This window comes from Macaca mulatta, chromosome 12 (assembly GCF_049350105.2).
Source record: "Macaca mulatta isolate MMU2019108-1 chromosome 12, T2T-MMU8v2.0, whole genome shotgun sequence".
NCBI lineage: Eukaryota > Metazoa > Chordata > Mammalia > Primates > Cercopithecidae > Macaca > Macaca mulatta.
The window spans coordinates 97,776,438-97,799,571 of NC_133417.1; positions in this window are offsets into that span (position 1 = coordinate 97,776,438).

Here is a 23,134-nt window from a genome sequence, read left to right on the forward strand (position 1 = left end):
GCTTCCATCACCACAATAAACCATAAAGCAATTTTATTATTTAAAAAGAAACCAAGCACTACTTAGCCATCATCCCTCAATTTTCCTGTTTCTCCCAGCTCTAGGCAACCACTAATCTTTGTGTCTCTGTAGATTTGCCTGAACATTATAAAATAATTCAATATAGAGTCCTCTGTGACTGGCTTCTTTCACTTAGCGTAATTTTTCAAAGTTCATCCATGTTTTAGCATGTATAACTAGTTAATTTCTTATTATTGTTGAATAATATCGCATTGTTTGGCTATACTACATTTCGTATATTTATTTATCAGTTGCTGGATTTAAGGATGTTTTCATCTTTTGTCTATTATGAATTATGCTTCTATAAACATTTGTGTATATGTACTTTTTTGGACTATACATTTTCCTTCTCTTGGGTATATACCCAGGAAAGGAATTGATGATAATTACATTTAACTGTTGAAGAAACTTCCCGATGGTCTTTCAAAGCAGCTGCACCATTTACATTACAACCAGCAGTTTATGAAGGTTACAATTTTTCTACATTCTTACCAACGTTTATTATCCCTCTTTTTGATTATAGCCATCCTAACAAGTGTGAAGTGCTATTTTTTTTGTTTACATTTTGTTTTTCTTATGGCTAATGATGTTGCACATATTTTCATGTGCTTCATAGTATATCTTCTTTGGAGAAATGTCTATTCATACATTTTGTTCACTTTTTAATGGAGTTATTGGACTTTTTAATTTGAGTTATGATCATTTTTCATATATTATAGATAAAAGACTCCAGATATATGATTTGCAAAAATGTTCTCCAGTTGTCTTTGTTATCTTTTCACTTTCTTGATGATGTCTTTTCTAGCACAAAAATTAATGTTGATGATATTCATTTTTTCCTTGGTCACTCCCTTGTGCTTTTGTGTAGTTGTTTAGTTTTTAATATAAAATTAATAAGTAATAAGTGTGGAATATTAAGAAATAAAATAAATTTAAAGAGAAACAGTTTTCTTAATTTTACCATTCAAAAACAATCACTGTCAATATTTTAATATATTCTTCCCCTTGTTTTTCCATTCATTTGTATAAACTTTATACTTTTGAATGTACTTATTATGGCTATTTTTAAAATTAATGTTATATAAGGTATTATCTAGTCCCAAATTATCTTTTAAACAATGTCCTTTATAACATGCTGTTGTATCCATTTGTCATAACTTAGCTTGACCATTACTCTAAAGTAATATTGGACCTTTAGATGATTTCCATTATAAAATTATTTTTATACTTTAAATTATTTCATCGATCAAAAGTCCCCAAAGTGGAATTATTATGTAAAAGAGCTATGAACATGTTTAATGCTCTTGATGCAAATTGTCAAGATGCTTTCCTCCAAAGATACACCAATTTATACCACACTGGTGGTAATTGTGTTTTGTCAGTGCCTTCTGTTTATATTTACCTTTTCTAAGTCTTAGCAGATTAAAGGGTTTTGCATTTTACATGTGAGAGTACATTTTTCAATTTTTATTTCATTTCATATATTTTTATTAAAATAAATATATTATTTAATAAAAGTAAATATGCTTTCAGAATTTGAAGTTGGGCTACTTTAAAGTCTATGTATCTCTCTTCTATACTTAATACTAGACTCTACCCATCAACATCTTGAAGAAGGTATTTTTCTTTGCTAGGTTTTGGTTTTTCTAACAGTGTATGATAGAAAAAAGGTAGTATTTTGTGAAGGAAAGAAAAAACAATTTTTTTGTACCTTCCATAATGGTTCTAATGCCCTCGTCAACACTTTCCAAAAAAATGTAATGACTTAGTAAGTTAAATGGAAAAACATACGTGGAATATATTATGATAGCACACTACAAAAGCAGAGGAATGAATGATATGGAGTTCTGAAATATGAGTTCTACATTAGGAGATAAAATGAAAAGAATGAAAGGCAGAATGCTCTAGGTAATACACTGCCAAACATCACTACTAGAATTTGCTTCATTTAATACCTGTGCAATGTACTGACAATAATGATGTACTACGTATTATTTTTAAAAATTCTTCAATAACCGGGAAAGTAATAAACAGATCTTTTGACCCTGGACCCAGAAATAATTATGATTATCTGTGCTATTTAGCTTAAAAGAATCAGTCACCACTCATGGTCTATTACTTCAAATATAATATTTGATAATCTGTACATACAAATAATTGATGGTCATTCAACCTTAGAATGCTTCAAATTGGCTCAGTTATCCTTAAATGAATAGTCAAGTATATTGCTACTTTTCTATTATCCACCTGTGTTAAACCTACCTAAGTATGAATTGCCAAATGATGAACACATTAATTTTATCTGCTATGAATAAGGCTTGGAAAAATCCAATCATTTTGGACATGTAAATATATTTCATTGAATAGAATACTAGAAAGCAAGACATGTAAATATCTTACAGTATAGATGTTTCTGTCAAATAAAGCTAGAATCATATTTTGTACCTAGCCATCATTTGGTCTATCTTGTTTTGGGCAAACAATTTGCCATGGTTCTAAAACATAATAGAAATTTTTCTTTGGTTCCAAAGGCATTAATAAAAACATTTTTTAAAACGTGAAAAAAATTTTGAAACATATAAGTATATGCATACACGTGAACTTTTAATGGCTATATTATATAACTTTATTAAGTCCTGAATAACACTTTTATTGTACATTTTCAGCTCACAATTATCTTCAGTCCCATAGAGTTTGTTTCTCTGTTATTTTTTGTAGTTCATCCTGTTCCCCACTATTAACAAAAGCATGAAGTTTAAATATTGCATGTCCAGATCCTGAGATTACTACAGGATTTTACACTATGTTTAGTCCACATTACTACATTAGACCTTTACTTTTTTGAGTTCTAATGGAGGCAAGAATAATGGTAAGTTTCCCACTGTGGATACATTTTAATTGTTATTGGTGGAGAGATGTGGTGTTGACGGTAATAAAGTCATTCGTACATCTAAGCTCAGACAAAAATGTCATATAACATTCTCTAAATGACTAAAATGGAAGCAAAAATATTATCCATTAAGAAATTTAAGCTTAAGCATCAACACATCAAAATTATCTCATATTCTCTTGTATTTTGTTTAATAACACATCAATAATGAATTTGATAATTCCCCAAATCTTAGTTACCAATCTGGGGCATCATTTAATCAATAGAATGTGAATAAGAAAAGTGCCCTTGAGATAAAAGCCTGTTCTGTTACCTCTAGTTGGATGCAAGTTGGGCATGGTGGCTCATGCTTGTAATCCCAACACTTTGGGAGGCCGAGTCAGGCAGATTACCTGAGGTCAGGAGTTCAAGACCAGTCTGACCAACATGGGGAATACCCATGTCTACAAAAATACAAAACTTAGCCAGGTATGATGGCAGGTGCCTGGATGCAATACATGGCTTTCGACCAATGTTGTCGTCAGTGTGCACTGTTTCAAGCCATTATAAGGCAATGGTGTGGCAGGTTAACCAGAAGGATAGTTTCTTGCTCAAATACATTCTCCCTATGCTTCTATAGAATGCTAGTTGTAATCAGAGGTTAACAGGGTGTTAAAGAACAATGATTTGGGGGGATTTGGCAAGATGGCCAAATAGGAACAGCTCTGGTCTGCAGCTCCTAGTGAGACAAATGCAGAAGTTGGGTGATTTCTGCATTTCCAACTGAGGTACCCGGTTCATCTCATTGGGACTGGTTAGGCAGTGGGTGCAGCCCACGAACGACGAGCAGAAGGTGGGGTGGTGTCTCACCCAGGAAGTGCAAGAAGCTGGGGACCTCCCTCCCCCAGCCAAGGTAAGTCGTGAGGGACTGTGCTGTCTGGCCCGGATGCTACACTTTTCCCACTGTTTTTGCAATCCACAGATCAAGAGATTCCCTTGTGTGCCTACACCACCAGAGCCCTGGGTTTCAAACACAAAACTCTGTGCCTGTTTGGGCAGACACTGAGCTAGTTGCAGGAATTTGTTTTCGTACCCCAGTGGTGCCTGGAACCCCAGCAAGACAGAATGTTCACTCCCCTGGAAAGGGGGCTGAGACCCACAAGGGAGTCAAGTGGTCTCACTCAGTGGGTCCCACTCCCACGGAGCCCAACAAGCTAAAAACCACTGGTTTGAAATACTCACTGCCAGCACAGCAGTCTGAAGTCACCCTGGGATGATCGAGCTTGGTGGGAGAAGAGAAATCCACTGTTACTGAGGGCTGAGTAGGCAGTTTTCCCCTGACAGTGCTAAGAAGGCCAGGAGGTTGAGACTCCTCAGAATTCACCACAGCTCAGCAAAGTGGCTGTGGCGAGACTGCCCCTTTAGATGCCTCCACACTGGGCAGGGCATCTCTGAAAGAAAGGCAGCAGCCCCAGTCGGGGGCTTATACGTAAAACTCCCATGTCCCTGGGAAAGAACAACTGGGGGAAGGGGCCGCTCTGGGTGCAGCTTTAGGGAACTTAAACATTTCTGCCTGACGACTCTGAAGAGAGCAACAGATCCTGACAAGGAGGATTCTCCCAGCCCAGTGCTTGAGCTCTGCTAAGGAACAGACTGCCTCCTCAAGTGGGTCCCTGGCCCCTGTGCCTCCTAACTGGGAGAGACCTTCCAACAGGGGTCAACAGACACTTCATACAGGAAAGCTCCAGCTGGCATCAGGCTAGTGCCCCTCTGAGACGAGGTTTACAGAGGAAGAAGCAGGCAGCAATCTTTGCTGTTCTGCAACCTCCACTGGTGACACTCAGGCAAACAGGGTCTGGAGTGGACCTCCAGCAAACTGCAGCAGACATGCAGAAGGAGGGCCTGACTGTTAGAAGAAAAACTAACAAACAGAGAGTAACAACATCAACATCACCAAAAGAACCCCCACACAGAAACCCCATCAAAAGGTAGTCAGCCTCAAAGATCAAAGGTAGATAAACACATGAAGATGAGCAAAACCCAGCACAAAAAGGCTGAAAATTCCCAAAACCAGAATGCCTCTTCTTCTCCAAATAATTGCAACTCCTTTCCAGCGAGGGCACAAAACTAGACGGAGAATGAGATTGAAGAATTGACAGAAGTAGGCTTCAGAAGGTGGGTAATAACAGACTCCTCTAAGCTAAAGCAGCATGTTTTAACCCAATGCAAGGAAGCTAAGAACCTTAATAAAAGGTTCCAGAAACTGCTAACTAGAATAACCAGTTAAGAGAGGAACATAAATAACCCAATGAAGCTGAAAAATAGCACGAGAACTTTGTGAAGCCCACACAAGTATCAATAACCGAATTGATCAAGCGGAAGAAAGGATATCAGAAATTGAAAATCAATTTACTGAAATAAGGTATAAAGACAAGATTAGAGAGAAAAGACTGTAAAGGAATGAACAAAGCCTCCAAGAAATATGAGACTATGTGAAAAGACCAAACCTACAATTAAATTAGTGTACCTGAAAATGATGGGGAGAATGGAACCAAGTTGGAAAACACATTTCAGGATATTATCCAGGAGAACTTCCCCATCCTAGCAAGACAGGCCAACATTCAAATTCAGGAAGTACAGAGAACACCACTAAGATAATCCTAGAGAAGAGCAACTCTAAGACACATAATTGTCAGACTCACCAAGGTTGAAATGAAGGAAAAAATGTTAAGGGCAACCAGAGGAAAAGGTCAGGTTACCTAAAAAGGGAAGCCCGTAAGACTAATAGCAGATCTCTCTGCAGAAACCTTATAAGCCAGAAGAGAGTTGGGGCCAATAATCAGCATTCTTAAAGAAAAGAATTTTCAACCCAGAATTTCATATCCAGCCAAACTAAGTTTCATAAGACAGGGAGAAATAAAATCCAAACACTGAGGGATTTTGTCACCACCAGGTCTGCCTTACAAGAGCTCCTGAAGGAAGCACTAAATATGGAAAGAAAAACTGGTACCAGCACTGCAGAAGCACATCAAAATATAAAGACCAATGATGTTATGAAGAAATTGCTTTAACTAATGTGCAAAATAACCAGCTAACATGATGATGACAGAATCAAAGTCACACTTAACAATACTAACCTTAAATATAAACAGGCTACTGGCAAATTGGATAAAGAGTCAAGGCCGATTGGTGTGTTGTATTCAGGAGACTCATCTCACGTGCAAAGACACACATAAGCTCAAAATAAGGGATGGAGGAATATTTACCAAGCAAATGGAAGGAAAAAAAGCAGGAGTTGCAATTCTAGTCTCTGATAAAGCAGACTTTATACCAACAAGAATCCAAAAAGACAAAGAATGGCATTACATAATGGTAAAGGGATCAATGCAACAAGAAATGCTAACTATCCTAAATATATAGGCACCCAATACAGAAACACCCAGATTCATAAATCAAGTTCTTAGAGACCTACAAAGAGACTCAGACTACCACATAGTAATAATGGGAGACTTTAACACCCCCATTGATCTGTCGATATGGGACAGGTCGATGAGACAGAAAGTTAACAAAGATATTCAGAGCTTGAACTCAGCTCTGGGCTGAGCAGATCTCATGGACATCTACAGAACTCCCACCACAAATCAACAGAATATACATTCTTCTCGGCACCACATAGCACTTATTCTAAAATCGACCACATAATTGGAAGTAAAACACTCCTCAGCAAATGCAAAAGAACAGTGCAGCAAACCACCATGGCACATGTACACCTATATAACCAACCTGCACTTTCTGAACATGTATCCCAAAACTTAATGAAAAATAATTTTAAAAAAAGAACATTGACTTGGAGGTCAGATTTCCTCAGTTTGAATTATTGCTTTACCAATCACTAACTCTGTGACCTTTGGCAAGTTATTTAACTCGTCAGTGCTCCATTTTCTTTATTTTCTAAAATTATTATCTTACAGTCACATTGTGAGGATTAAGTTAGATGTACAAGTAAAATACATACAGAAGTGCCTGCCACATAGTAAGCTCTCACACTTGTTAGCTGTTTTACAAATATGACTTATTTATAGGTTGGCTGTTTTCATTACTATGGGAGTATCAGGTACAATATAAAGTTAAAGATAAGGTTATCAGTAAAACTGATAATTTTCTAAACAAAAGGCAAGAATCATGAAAACAAATACTGGGTCAAATTAGAGCCTTTTAATCTGAGAAGATTCTGACAAGTGCATGATATGCTGAGCTTTTAGAGCAAAGTTTTTTAAATAATAATGGTTTTCAACGAACTCTCCACTTACTGAGGGTATCTATGCAACTTTTGCAAGAAAAATGAAGTTAGATTTTTATAACTTCATTTTGAGGTTGGATAGAGAATGGGAAGGTAGAAAATGTACTATGTGCTATTTGTGATATTTCACTAAAGAAGAATTATTGTTGACAGATGATGCTATGTCAAGGAACAAAAATACAAGACAATTAAGGTAAACACACACTTAAGCTGGAGGTTAAGTGGAGGTTAAGACCAGTTTAGAAAAGAATAGCTTTAAGTACAGTAGGAATTTGGGAACCAATCAAAAGTCATCATTTATGGCATTAAAAAATAAATAGCATGACAAATGAGTAAATCAAATAATAAAATACTAGAATATGGAAGAAAATACATCTTTCTGTATCTTCTAGTTTTATTCTTTTAAACTTAAATATATATTAAAAATTCCACACACTGTGGGGAGAAACAAAAACTAATGTATTCATTTGAACTAAAGATTTAGGGTGGCTATTTTATGTAGTTAAATCAAAATAAATCAATAAACAATTATTTTTATACAACCCCAACCCTCTTTGAATACCACTATTAATCTTGAATTAATTTTCTCTTACAATTGTTATAACAAGTAACAACATTATTGGTTTTTATATCCCAAATCCTATTTTTTAAAAATATAAAGGGCAATGAGAAATATATTCTCTACAAATCAATATTAAGGAAAGAGATTAAAGCCATATATCATTTATACAACCAAATAACAAGATTGACTATTCCCTATGAGAGTGCAAACAAATCTTCTATAAAGAGTAACATAAAAATAGTAATTTTTGCTTCCTTGCATTCTATGGCCATAACTCCTTTTATTATATGTTTAATCACTAGTTTTTATTACTAAAAATTGCATATGCATACTGTAAAGTCCAATGCAATAGGACAATTATTCTACAATGTATTCTGGACAATAAATGCATTTTCCTAAGACTTCACCATTGCATAATATTCATCCTTCTCTCACCTCCTAAATATGCACTAGGTCCTATCTGCTCTAAACTTATCTCTTTTGTGACTTTACCTTGACTTATTTCACTTATTAGTTTTGTGCCAGTAGACCTCAATTACAAGCTCCGAGTCTCTATTTCCAGTCCAGTGAGAGAGCTAGAGGTTATTTCACTAGAAAATCTTATTGTAAGTTAATAATGCATCTGTTCAAAACGAAGCTTATATTCTTCCTTCTATTGTAACATTCACACTTAGCTGAGACCATATGCAAGTTAAACCCCTTACTATATACATAGTACATTGCATTTTTTGGTTGTTTCCTACTACTGTAGAAACATTTAAGGTACTTACTTTTGGAATAACACGATTTTGTTCAGCTTCAGAATCTTTTTTGAGGGGAGGGATTGGGGGTAGAGTTTATGTCTTGCTTTTGATCATTTACTACTTTCCACTCACTGATATTCATTTTCATCAGAAATGAGTCAATAGACTGTGTATTAATCCGTTCTCATGCTGCTAATAAAGACATACCCAAGACTGGGTAATTTTTAAAGGAAAATGGTTTAATAGACTCACATTTCCATATGGCTGGGGAGACCTCACAATCATGGCAGGAGACAAAGAATGAACAAAGTGATCTCTGATGTGGTGGCAGGCAAGAGAGCTTGTGCAGGGGAACTCCCATTTATAAAACCATCAGATCTCTCGTGAGACTTATTCACTACCACGATAACAGTATGGAGGGAACTGCCTCCCTGATTCAACTATCTGGGCACCTTTCATTGCCTTTGACATGTGGAGATTATTACAATTCAAGGTGAGATTTGGGTGGGGACACAGCCAAACCATATAAGACGGGTGAGGTAGAATAAGAAATATATTGGAGTACAATACTGGTAAGCAGTTCAGGCAGATAATTGCACAGACTGGAATTTTTAATTACAAGTGTTAGAAGAGGGCATGGCTATTTGAAAGATAGAAAAATGATTCACAGTACCGATAAAAATTCATGGGAAGAAGAAAATGGAAGAGAGTAAGAAATATTAAGGAAAGCTCTAAATGTGTTATAAAAAGTAACACACATTAAAAATATTGGACTTGAAATTTAAACCTAGGTTTTCTTGAGTTCTAAATCCTTACCGTATCTATTTTAAAGCATTACCTCTCATCAACAGAGAAGTGTGTGTCCAATGAATTAGGTAACAAATTCCCATAAGTTAAGACAAATTTAAAATTAGAATTCTAAAGGAGTTACTTTAGAATTTTGTTTATGCTTAAAGTCTTATTGCCATATCGCCAAATACAATGAGTTCTGTCTCTTTCCTTGACCATATTAGGGAGTAAAATAAAATATTCAAAAGTATCAAATTTTATGCAAGCAAACATAAATGTTAATTACCATTTGCTAAATCACCCGAAGTTCTCACATGTTCTATTACCATTTTTTTGCAGTTATTATTCCTTATCTACTATTTGTTGAAATCTACTTTCTACAAACAAGAAAAGACAGTTCTTATGACAAAGATCATGAATCATCAAATTTTAAAGTGTTGACTTTTATTGCCATAGGATCCTAAGGGATAAATTATTCAGTACTAGATAGTTGCTGGTTTAAATCACTCTGTTATCTTCTCCTTGTAAAGAGGACTGTACCAATCCATCTTTTCATCTCAAAAGAATTTTGTGGCCCTTTTTGCATAATGGAAAAGCAAGGCAAATTAATTATATTGGCCTCTTTTTCATAGGTTCATATGCCTATTACAGTACTCTGGATCTTACTACTTCAACAGTGCACACACAGAGTTTCATCAAAAGGGAGGAAGGAATCTATTTTTTATTTTATGTGGATCTTTTTGTAATTCTATTAATCTATGCACGGATGTGAGAGAAGGTTCTACTTGAAGGAGACAGTCTCTAGACCCATTCAATAGGTAGATTTCCAGGAAAAGGTGAAAAGAAGAGCTTCTGAGGAGCTCTCAGAGAAAATGTTCAAAGCAAAGTAGGATAATTGAGCTGTTCTATTTATAATCCCCTTAACTTTGCCTCTAAAAGCTACCTCCTCTAGCATGGAAACCTACTTATGTATTTGGCATTGACCTATATCAGCATTCCTGAAGCTTGGGAGTCCTATAAAATATGAATTTCAAAAAAAGAAATTAAACTCGAGCTCCACACAAAGGATAGATCATGTAATAATTAACACATATTGCTAGCGAGGTTATGGTTCAACAAATAATTCTAGGTGACTAGATGTTATTTATCTCTTTCATATGCCTCTTCTTTTGATTATGTGAAGACTGTTTTATATAGTTTAATAGTATTAGCTGTTTTCGTACCATTTTCACGAAAAAGCTTTAATATTTGTAGGCATCCAGAAATAAATTTTGGCCTATTTTAGATCCTTGGCAATTAAATAAATTGTATGATAATTTTTTTCTTCTAGAATCTGAATTTCCTTTATGTTTCAATTGTTCTTCAAATTGTTTTCCTTTTAAAATCATTAGATATTCACCAATAGTATTTGAATCAAATTAATATTCAGTACTTAGCCCTCAGTGAATACATGCTTTTCATTTTCCAACCTTAACTCATATTACTAATATCAAAATATTCAGATGTTTCCCTGAATTCTCAATAATCACCTTATGTTTTAAATAGTCTTCTGAGATTGGAGACTGTATAATTTACTTTCCTAGAAAGAGGCATGGCAAGTGAGAAATGAAACAAGACAGTGATTAAGACAGACTTTCATTTTGCTCTCATTGGCAGTTAAATGTGACAGTTACAGTGAATACTTCGTAACAAGCCTTTCCCTAGACAGTGAGATTGACATTTGTAAATAGCTTAAAGATAGTGAGTAGAGATTTTATGATTGGATGACTGATAAAAGACCAGTAACACTTATCCTAATTATACCCTTATGCCCTCGATGTTATGCACTGTGGCACCACTTCTAATCCTGATTGTAAAAGGCCAGTGAAGTTCATGTCATACTGAAAACGTTTCAATGATACACCACCTGAGTATATATACTATAGTCTTCAGAACCGCTTTATTTGTTCTTATTGTCCTATAAGTATCTAAGAATAAAAGGAGGCTCAACTATTATAATTATTTGCCCAAGCCTGTTCTTTCTTAGCCTGGGGATTATGAGACAGAGAGGAGGGCAGAAGGGGAAGAGAAAGGGCCAGAATTCATAGTTATGCACAACAGGGAGAAGGAACAAAAGTGTCAGAGAATTTACCATAAGGGGTAAAGTTATTTGAAGGGACTGTTTAACTCATTAAATTGAAATGAGTTGCGGATTGATTCATTTAAAAAATACATATTGAGAGCCCACTGTGTGTGAGGTACTGTTTAGGTGCTGAGGGTACAGAACTAGTTGAACAAACTCTGCCTTCATGGGGTCTGTTGTCTAGTGCAGGAAGACAAGCAATGAACAAATTCAGTAACACATAGAGAGTATATTTTCAGATCATTATAAAGGCTCTATACAATCATAAAATTGGATATAGCAACAAAGGAATGACAGTCTTTTGGAAGGGGTGAAGAGGAAAGTTCTACATCTAGCTGCATTATGAGAGCCAGTCTCCTTGACAATATGTTTGAGGGGGATGAAATTTCAAGAGCGTGAAGATCTATGTAGCCCCTATTTCAATACTGTGCAGCATAGACTGAGGTGTTGGCAGGAGTGGTTTTGGCAGAGCTCCATGCCTCACTCACTTTAAGGTCTATTGAGTCTAGCTTTGAATCTGAAAAACAGCAAGTTTGCCAGGAACACAAGTGGCTCTGTGCATCCCCTCTCAATCCCCACTTAGCCACACCCCAACACCTTAAAACTTCTCATGGGGGTTTCCAGGCCCGGGGAGAGTCACCCTCATCCGGAGCACAGTAGGAAAGCAAGTAGTATTAGGTAGAGGGAGAAGTAGGACCATGTCTCAGCCAGCACCACATTGAACTCTGGAGCAGAGCAGGCCTGTCAGACTTGTACTGTGGTGGGCCAGAATGGGCAGACACTTTTGCCCCATGGAAAAATGTGATACCTTTGGCAGCTATCCCAGCAGCAGAGACTTTCCTAATAACTTTTAGGGGAAAAAAGTTCTTACTTGAAAGGAAAGCTATGTGGTGCATCTCTGTGTCCACTGCATCAGTTATTTATAGAAAAATCACAAAGTGACATTGCCTTAGTGAATATGAGCAGAATCCATTTAAAAATTCCCTCCAATACTAAACTTAAAATAACTGGAATTTTGCATTAGAGTTCAGACTGCTGTAGAATTATTGAATATTCTTCTTAAAAGGAACAAGCTGAGGCAAAATTAATATAAAGTAGAGTTTATTTGGGCCAAGCTTGAGGATTGCAACCCGGAAGGAGAGATGCAAGATGTCCTGAATATACACTCCAGTTAGCAAGAGTTACAAGTTGATTTTTAAAGGGGGAGGAGGGCTGAGATAGTTCCTGAGTTGTTTACCAAGAATTTACATTAAAACAACTTAAGATATTAATTGGCTATACATTGTTTTTTGTATCACAAATTCCAGGAACATAAAGATAATGGATGAGGCAGCTAACTAGGAACAAAATGTCTGAGAATTTGCCCTCAGGTGTGACCCAGCTTAATACTCATATCTCCCTGGCACTGTGTGCCTCACGTACCTCAGACTGCTCTCAGCTATTTTTCTTTTCTCTTTACATAGGCTTTATTGTCTACCCTACTTTGTTGTGCTATACATTTTATTATTCATTGTTTTTGATTGAAAATCCAATGTTTTTTCCCTCTAATTCCAAAGATATTGTTATTTTAAAAATTTGGAAAAAACAATTAAATATAAAAGAGGAAATTGAAAGTACCTATAAGGCATCACCTAGATTTAAATACTATTACTATCTCAATGTATTTTTTCAAATTTTTGTGTAAGGAGGATATATTCAGTAGGTTAAAGTAAAATCAAATTCCATGTACAGTTGTTTTATGTTTTCCCTGTTTTTATTGAATATTATCTGATTTGTATTTTCTTATGTCACATACCTGCTAGAACCTAAAACTCTGTGAGGGCAAGTAAATTTGCTTATATTTTCATTGATGAATTATTTGATCATCAGTAGTGTTGAGTACACATTGCACATTTAAAACATATTTTCCTAATAGATAAAATATCTAAACTTTATAAAAGCATAATTTTAATGACCATTGTTAAAGATTACATCAAGTGTTTACTCGCCAACAAAATTGGTTCTCTTGAAAAAGAGGAGAAAATTTTCATACAAAAAAATCTTTTTAGGAGTATTCTGAAATAATCTAGCCCCTTCAAACTCAATGCAAGAGAAACTTATCGTTTTTAGGGGGTGGTCTAAATTTCCAATTCTCTGACCGTTATTGTTTCTTTGGGTGGTAATAATATTTCTTATCAATTATAATTAACTTTTGGTGATAGAAATTGAACTAGTTTGCAGTGTATTATTAGCTTAGTATTAAAAAATGTCACCTCCAGTTCCACTCCTTAATTCCTAGACTCATGTAATCATATGATATGAGAAGTGACAGTTACATAGTTTAGATTTATGTCCAAGCCAAAATCCCCATGTTGAAATGTAATCACCAATGTTGGAGATGGGGCATGCCAGGAATTGGATCATGGGGACGGATTTCTCATGAATGCTTAAGTACCATCCTCTTGGTGCTGCCCTCATTATGGTGCATGATTTCTTATGAGATCTGGTCATTTGAAAGGGTGTGACATTTTCTCCCTCTCTCTTGCTCCTGCTCCCACCATGTGACATGCCTGCTCCCATTTCTCCTTTCACCGTGGTTGCAAGCTTCTTGAGATCTCCCCAGAAGCTGTCAGAGCTATGCTTCCTACACAGACTGCAAAATCATGGGCCAATTAAAGTATTTTTCTTATAAATTACCCAGTCTCATGTATTTCTTTATAGCAATGTGAGAATGGCCTAATACAGGCACCATATGTTATTTGCTGGTTAGGAACATTACAAGCAATTTGGAGTTCCCCAGTAACTCAAAGATTTCATTTCCTAGATCTTCAGTTGATAATTCTATCATTCTCCAAGAGCAACTGTTTTCTAAATGATATATGTTATATATTATATATGAATATGTTAATTTGAATAAATGGAAGATGCTATAGATTTAAGCATGGTAGGTAAGAGAAAAATCCAGACAAGGACAAATTACTATTCGCTCCATAATACACATTGTTTACTGAAACCAACCGGTCTTTGTTAGCTTTGGTAACAAGAATTCTGTGACTGCATTGACATTTTCTTAGCCTTTATCTTGCCATCAAGGCCACATTGAGCCTTTTTAGCAAACACTGAACTGTCTGGTGAAGGAGGCTGACTCTTTCTGTAAAGCAGGTTTTCTTGACTATCTATTTCATGAAAACCTCCTTAGATAACTTGTCCATTCAAATAAGTCAATTCATGAATCCTGTTCTTGTTTTTCCCTAAATCCCCGACCACCCCAAACTATTAATCCGTCTTTGAGAATCAGTGTAGTATCAGGTGGTCTCTCTTTCCAGACTAAATTAATAAAGTGTTCTGCTCTGAGTTCTACACTTCAAGGATTTCCATCTTCTACTTCCATTCAGGATCAAACCTGAGAGAGCCTGTGATGCTAAAATATGTCACTAAGACTTTCCCATATGACACAATAGCATTGAAATCAGGCCTGTGTTTTTCATCTTGTGTCAAATAACCATAGGAAACTCTTTTCAAGGCTACAGTAACAGTTGAAACAAGATTAGCAATTTGGCAAAAGATGGCACATGGCTAGGGTGAAAAATTGGTTCATGCAACACAACTGTGCATTCCAGTCCTAATCGGGTCAGAAACAAAATTTAGTATTATACTAGAGGTTGGGCTTTTGAGAATATACAATGATATGATGAAGTGGATGAGACAGACCAGTAATGGAGGTGAAACACAGGTTGTGTGGTTATTTGAGTTTCTACTGATAGTCATGTTATCTTCACTAGAGCCTAGCAGCGAAGTCATACCAACTTCTTAAAGGGAGAATAGTTATTTACTGTACTGAGATGTCTTCTAGTTTTGCCTCAAACACCAGAGACCTCTCATCCTAGTCTCCTATTGAAATTTGCCTTTATAAAGTCCTCATATCTGCTGCAGAAAATTTAAATTCCATTGGCTTCTCCTGGTCATAATAGTCACTGTCAGAGACACTTAAACCATGAACGGTACCAGCTGAAGACTCTTCTGTTTTGTGTCCCATGAAAATATAGCTACTATGAGAGTTACCCTGGAAATATCATGAATGAGAATATTTAAGTGCATAAAGTGTGACTCCCGAATTTGAAGCAGCCCACCAAATAATTTTGCTTCTTAATGGCGGGGGATGGAGGGGACAGAAAGGCATGTATTATTATCAAGTCATATTTTTCCTCCTGGAATACTGTACATGTCAATGAATTTTATTTTGTACCATCCTCTGCCACACATCTCTCTTATTAAGTCATGTAAAGGTAAATGTTGCTTTCTTCTCTCCAGGTGTTCTCAGCAAGCTCTCATCAATACAAGCACACCTTCGAGATATTTCAGCTTTGGGTTCAGACTACCATAATAAAGCAAATATTGCCATAAAGTGAGTCACACAAAATTTTTGGTTCTCCACTGCATATAAAAATTATGTTTACACTATACTGTAGTTTATAAAGCGTGTAGTAGCATTATGCCTAAAAATGTACACACTTTAATTTAAAATAGTTTATTGCTAAAAAAATGCTAATGATCATTTGAGCCATCACTGTGTCACAATCATTTTCCTGGTGGAGAGTCTTACCTTCATGTTGATGACTGCTGACTGATGAGAATGGTGGTTGCTGAAGGTTGGAGTAAGTGTGGCAATTTCTTAAAATAAGACAACAGAAGTTTGCCACATCAATTGCCTCTTCATTTCGCAAATAATTTCTCTGTAGCATGTCAAACTGTTTGATAGCATTTTACCCACAGTAAAACTTCTTTCAAACTTGGCAGTCAATCTTCTTAAACCCTGCTCATGTTTTATCATCTAAGTTTATTCTAAATCCTTTGTTGCCATTTTAACAATGTTCAAAGCATCTTCACAAGGAGTAAATTCCATCTCAAAAAACCACTTTGCTCATCTATAAGAAGCAATTCCTCACCCACCAAAGTTTTATTATGTGTCTTAGTCTGGTTTCTGTTGCTTATAACAGAATACCTGAAACTCGGAAATTTATAAAGAAAAGGAATTTGTTTCTTACAGTTATGGAGAATGAGAAGTGCAAGATTAAGGGGCTGCCCCTGGGGAGGGCCTTCTTCCTGGTGGGGACTCTGCAGAGTCCTGAGGTAGCACAGAACATCACATGGTAAGGGGGATGACAGTGTTAGCTTAGGTCTGTCTTTCTCTTTTTATACAGCCACTAGTTCTATACCCATTAATCCATTAAATCACAAATGTGTTAATTCATTCATGAGGGCAGAACCCTCATAACCCATTCACCTTGGAAAGGTGCCACATCTTGGAATAAATTTCAACATGAGATTAGGAGAGGACAAATATTCGTCATAGCATATGGCTCCAGATCCCCATAATTCATGCCTTTTCACATACAAATACACTCATTTCAACTCCAATGGCCCCAGAGTTTTAACTCATTACAGCACCAACTCAAAAGTCCAAAGTTCAAAGTCTCAACTGTGAGCCTGTGAAATCAAAACAAGTTATATACTTTCAAGACACACTGATGTTTCAGGCATAGGACAGACATTTCCATTCTAAAAGAAAGGAATAGCCAAAAATACGTTCTTAGGAGCCACAGGATGTTCAGAGTGGTAAATGAGCATTGACTTCAACTTAGTCTCCAACTGCAATAGCCCCTAGAAAGAGAGTCTGCCTGTCCTTGGAAGCTCTGAAACCAGACACTGACTTCTCTTGTGGGCCAGTCGCAGTGGCTGATGCCTGTAATCCTAGCACTTTGGGAGGCTGAGGCAGGGTGGATCACCTGAGGTCAGGAGTTCAAGATCAGCCAGTCCAACATGGAAAAATCCCGTCTCTATTAAAAATATAAAAATTAACTGGGTGTGGTGGCCGACACCTTTAATTCCAGCCACTTGGGAGACTGAGACAGGAGAATCGCTTAAACCTGGGAGGCAGAGGTTGCAGTGAGCAGAGATTGTGCCACTGCACTCCGGTCTGGGCAACAGAGACTCTGTCCCCCCATCTCCCCCCAAAAATTAAAAGTCCTAGGTGACATCTACTTCCAACAGAAGGCTGTTTCACCTATACTGAAAATCTGTTGTTTAATGTAGCCACCTTCATTATCTTAGCTAGGTCTTCTAGATAATGTTCTTCAGCTTCTACATCAGCCCTTGCTACTTTACCTTGCCCTTTTATGTTATGGAGATGGCTTCTTTCCTTTTACCTAATGAACTAACCTCTAATAGTTTCAAACTTTTCTTCTGCAGCTTCCCCAATTCTCTCAGCATTCACAGGATTGAAGAGAGTTAGGGCCTTGCTTGGGTTAGTCGTTCTCTTAAGGGAATGTTGCTGCTGGTTTGATCTTTTATCCAGACCACTAAAACTTTCTCTGTATCAGCGATAAGGCTATTTTGCTTTCTTATCATTCAGTTGTTCACTGCAGTAGCACTTTTAATTTTCTTCAAGAACTTGCCCTTTGCATTCAGAACTTGACTGACTGTGTGAAGTAACCGGCCTAACTCTTGGCCTATCTTGGCTTTTGACATGCCTTCCTCACTAAGCTTAATCATTTCTAGCTTTTGATAAAGTGAAAATCATCAACTTGTGACTCTTCCTTTCACTTGAATGTGTAGAGGCCCTTGTAGGTTATTAGTTGTCCTAATTTCAATATTGAGCTGTCTTAGGAAGTAGGGAGGAATGAGACAAAGAGACAGGAAAAAGGCCTTTTGGTGAAGCAGTCAGAACACACACATTTATTGACTATGTTTACAGCTTTATATGGGTGTGGTTTGTGGTGCTTCAAAATAATTACAGTAGCAACATCAAAGATCATTGATCACAGATCACAATAGCAAACATAATAAAAATGAAAATGTTTGAAATACTGCTAGAATTACCAAAATGTGACACAGATATGCAAATTAAGCACATTCTGTTGGAAAAAAATGATGCCAATAGATTTGCTCAAATCTTTATTTTGTAAAAAACACAGTATCTGCAAAGCACAAAAAAAGAAAGTGCAATACAATAAAGTCTGCCTGTATAGTTGTCTAGTATGATGTCCTTTGAGATAATCAAAGTTGCTGTGGCATGGAGTCAGAGTTAAGATATTCCAAAACAGGATGGCAAGAATTTGGTTTTTTTTCACCAGGCAAAAGGAACTACTTCTGGTAGTCTTTATATATCAGATGCTAGAAAAATGCACTTGAAAGGTAAAATGTATTGCAGATATTATCAAATGTAAACTTTTTTACAGGAAAGAGCCTATAACTGCCACAGAAAGTTCCTATCGGAGTCTCTACTTCATTAAATTTAAGTCAACATGTGTAATATCTAGAAGTCTTGTAATTGTTAAGATGGAAACTTGAACCGAAATTTAATGAAATATATCATACAGAAGTATGCTAAGTTTTTGATGCTAGCATTAATCTCTGTAGTTTCTCCAAGAAGGTAGTGCATTTCATTTTCCAATTTGGTAGTTATTAAGATTTACAGCATTTCTAACTTATTGCAATCACCCTAGTTCCTTAAATATGGAATGAAATAGGATTAAAGACGGAAAGTATTCCTGGAAACTCAGGGGAACTAATGAACATTCTGTCTCTGTTTCTAGCGTGCAATAATTTGCCTTCGACCAACTCTTCTCACTCTGAGCATGTCCTTTTCAATTTTCAAATTCCCAAAAGAAGATAATCCCATTGATCCAGGTTTGGTCAGTTTTCTCTGCTTGGATCGATTAGCCACAGCCGAGGGGCAAGAGGAATAGGAATGACAGACATCAGATAAGGGTCATTGTGAGTCCTCAGTCAACCAAATTTAAATTTAAAATTGTAGTTAACTCACTACACTAAAGAAAATAAAGGCTTTCAGCCTCTAGGTGCATTTTAGCTAAGAAAGTTAAAGCTCTTTCTGAAACAGAGCATTTCTTTGTGTATGAATGGAAAAGTGGCACACACAAAAAACACAATTATCCTCTCTATTAAAATTCACCAGATTTTAGACACCATGGCAAAGTTTTCGAAAATTTGTACTTTAGACTTAGGTCACTTTTTTGATCTGGTTCCTAAACCTTCCAGCACTCTTCCCTTGCCCTACGTGACATCACTTAGCCTTCTGCACACCAAGTTCTCAACTAAAAACAAAAATAATAATAGCATCTACCCCACAGAGTTGTTTTAAGAATAAAATGGGTTAATTTTGGGGTGTGTTTATGTATTTTGACTAACTCATAGTAAGCACTATATAAATGTTTGTTCAGTAGCTACATGAAGCCACACTTACTAAAAGAAAAGTGAAATATTCAGCTAAATGACTTGAAAGGAATTGTGTAAGATCTCAATTTACCAAAACCATGTGTGAGTATAGAGACATTCTTTTAATGCCCTAATACTTTAGAGTATGGACCCAAAAAACTACAATCAAAATATAATGTAAGTAAAAAGTTCAAAAGAAAACGTGAAAACAGTTGAATAAATTGCTAAATGGCAAGATAGGCTCCTTTAAGCAAAGACTATTGTATGTTTAATTAATTAACATGCAAAAATAACAAATGAGGAAGGATTTAGGGGGGTCTTTAATAAATGACAGGTATTTTGCTAAAGAGACTGCACAACTTACCTTGTCCCCCGATCTCTCTTTAAGATCTTTCCACTTGCAAAGAGCACATGTATTTTTCTGTTGTCTGCCATGCAGGAACAGGTGCCTCTGATCTTTCATAGGTGGGGAAATATATCTGATCCATCTTGTCTGTGTTTACATTGATTCTGACATCAAGCTGGGGAAAGGTGTGTTGTTTATTTCTCACACATAAAAACAAGAGGGAAAAGATCTTTCCTCCTCCGCAACAAGATAAATGCCCCAACAAAATCAGTCTGCCCATGCTCATGCAATCCCAGGTTTACTCCTGAGACTCTGTCTTCAGCAAATGATGCAGCAATACCGCTAAAGAAGAATAGAAACATGGCAGTGGTGGTGACAATCCAGTATGGGGTGTATCTGAAAGCTGACACTTTCACAGCTTTAATACCCTAATACTTTAGAGTATGGACCAAAGTGTCCGCTGCTTGCAGTGATGCACAGTTTTGAGGGTGGTCTGCCGCCTAGCCCATCTGGGTTCATGTCCTGATGGATTTGACTGCTCAGCTTTGACATGATCTCATTCTTTTTTTTTCAGTCTCTCCTTGCAGTGATGTTGAGTTTTAAACCATTTTCTGCTCACACAATAAGGCTAAACCCAGGTGGTTTATGAAGAAAATAGGGTAATTTCAAAAAATATAACTATAGTGTATGGTAGACAGTATAATAGAAAATATTCACCAATTGGTAATTATTTGTGAAATTTCAATTAAAGCAGTTAATCACAGAGAACAAAAGAAATTTAGAAGTTAGTTGGAATTTTGACCTAATTATCTCTACACTGAAATTAATCTTAAGAAAGCAATAAAACTAGATAAGTAAATTCAATAAATGTACCCTTTAACCAAATTTATTTCTATATATTTTAATGAATTTAGTCATAGAAGTTGGTGACAATTGCTACAATTGTACCTACAGGCCCTTTATTTATAACAATTTAACTGGGAAATATGTAAAAGGAAATAAATCAGGAAAGTATAATTTTACATTGTTTAACTTAATATACAGCATTTTGACAATTGAGAATATTATTTAGTGTCAGAATGATATGACTCTGTTCAATGTCACCTTCAGTATTTGTGAATAAATGCCCTATAATCTATCTAGAACTTGTTATTTTCACTTACTTTCCACATTTGTACCTTATTAGATTTCTATCACCCTCAACTAATGCAACAGAATATCAGGAAGAGACATTTCCAAAATCACAATAAATTTTTCAAAAGAAATTGAAACGGTCGCTTGTTTAATTCATAACTATGAAATATGAGGTGAAATTTCAAAGGCAGTGGTAAACTTAATGCAAGGAAATATGAGGGATACTCCAAGTTTTGACTTTGAAAATGTTTAAGTAATGCACAATATTAAATGATTCACAAACACTACCTTACCTTTCTTGTACCACTCACCAGTAGCACTATTTAGGGCATGCTATATTTATTAAAAATACATATATACTGCAATTTAGCATTTCATTAGTGTTCTATACAACGAATATATACTGAATTTAAATTAAAGATAGAGTATTTTAAACATTGGATAATAAAGAAACGACCATTTATTAATACATAAATATGAAATTTTAGTATGTATAAAACTTCCATATGTAAGAAAAGTCAAAATTTTAATCAGAGATAAGACAAATAACATATCTAGACTCTCTCTCTCTCCCCCGAAATAATGGAAGGAAGGAAGGAAGGAAGGAAGGGCAAAAGCTTAGACAGTTTCTGACAACATTAACTTTAGTCTGAGAGAACAAATAACCTCCTCTCCCCAGTGTACCCGTTTAGAGCGACAGATGGCAAGTAATACTCCAGATATGCTTTCCTCTTGGTTCTGCCTTTTGCAATCAATCTGATCAGTGCTGATGGGAACACTGGGGCAGGTTGTACTCCAAACAAAGGTGCCTAACTACTTTGGTACAATAATTGAAATCCACACTGTGTTCTACCTGCCAAGTCATGAACCCTAACTGTGGGCTGTGTTAGTGTGGAGAGGTGGGATTTCTAGAATCACACCTTTCTAGAATAACACCAGAGCAGTGGTGCTCCTGCGCTTTTCCACAGGCATACTGACTAGCAGTTTTGATATTGACCATTGGATTATTGTAAAGGAAAGAATAAATGTGTAGCTCAATAATTTATCCCAGGCTAATTCATTAGTTAGGAATGTACTTTTTGAGCAATTGAGTCACAAATAAATAGAAGTTTTGCTGTGCATAGGCAAGCAGAAAATATGGGTAATTTGATGGGTTCAATTTTTCATTCCTCTACCTCCAGAAATTCATGCTAATGCTCTGGGATAATGTCTAATAAGCCTACAGTACGTACACTGCTTGGTACAATTTTGTGCAGTGGAACTCAAACCTGACTTAGCCATATCAAAATATCAACTTTTCAAGTCCCCTCCCTTAAGTTTCATATCCTCCTCTGTACGATACCATTAGTCCTCACAGCCATATGGGAAAAGAGAGAAGCATGATCCTTTGTTCTGAACACCACCTGATCTTGTCTTATAACAGCTGCTCCCATAAATCACTAGCCAAAGCACCTTTCACGGAGCATTTAGTCTTTTCTTCCCACAAGTGGAACTTCTCATTACCCTCTTTGCCTCCCCCAAAATATCTGCCGAGCAAATGCCCCCTGGTCGAAGATCAGCTTCTCAGGAAGGCCTTTCCTGAACATCCTTTCTAAAATTCCGTTGCCTCAAAAACTGCCTATCCCACTCTGCTGCTTATTTTCCTTCTTATCACTTATCTTCTAAGGTATAAAATCTTGTATTTGTTTATCTTTTTTATTGTCTCTGTCTCCACTAGACTTGTTTACTATTGAAGCCTGAGGCATGGAACAGTGCCTGATATGAGAGGCACTCTAAGTGTTTGTTAAATAAATAAATAAACAAACTGTGAACTCTCGACATTTGGTGATCCTCAGAATTCATTCACACACATTAAAAGAAACTGAGTTTTCCTGGATAATTTAGGCTGCATACTAAAAAACTACTTTTTACAGCTTTGTTGAAATTAGCACTATTAATAAGTAGAAGCATGGAAGCATATTTAACGAAAGTATTTCAATTAGCCAGGAAGAAAAG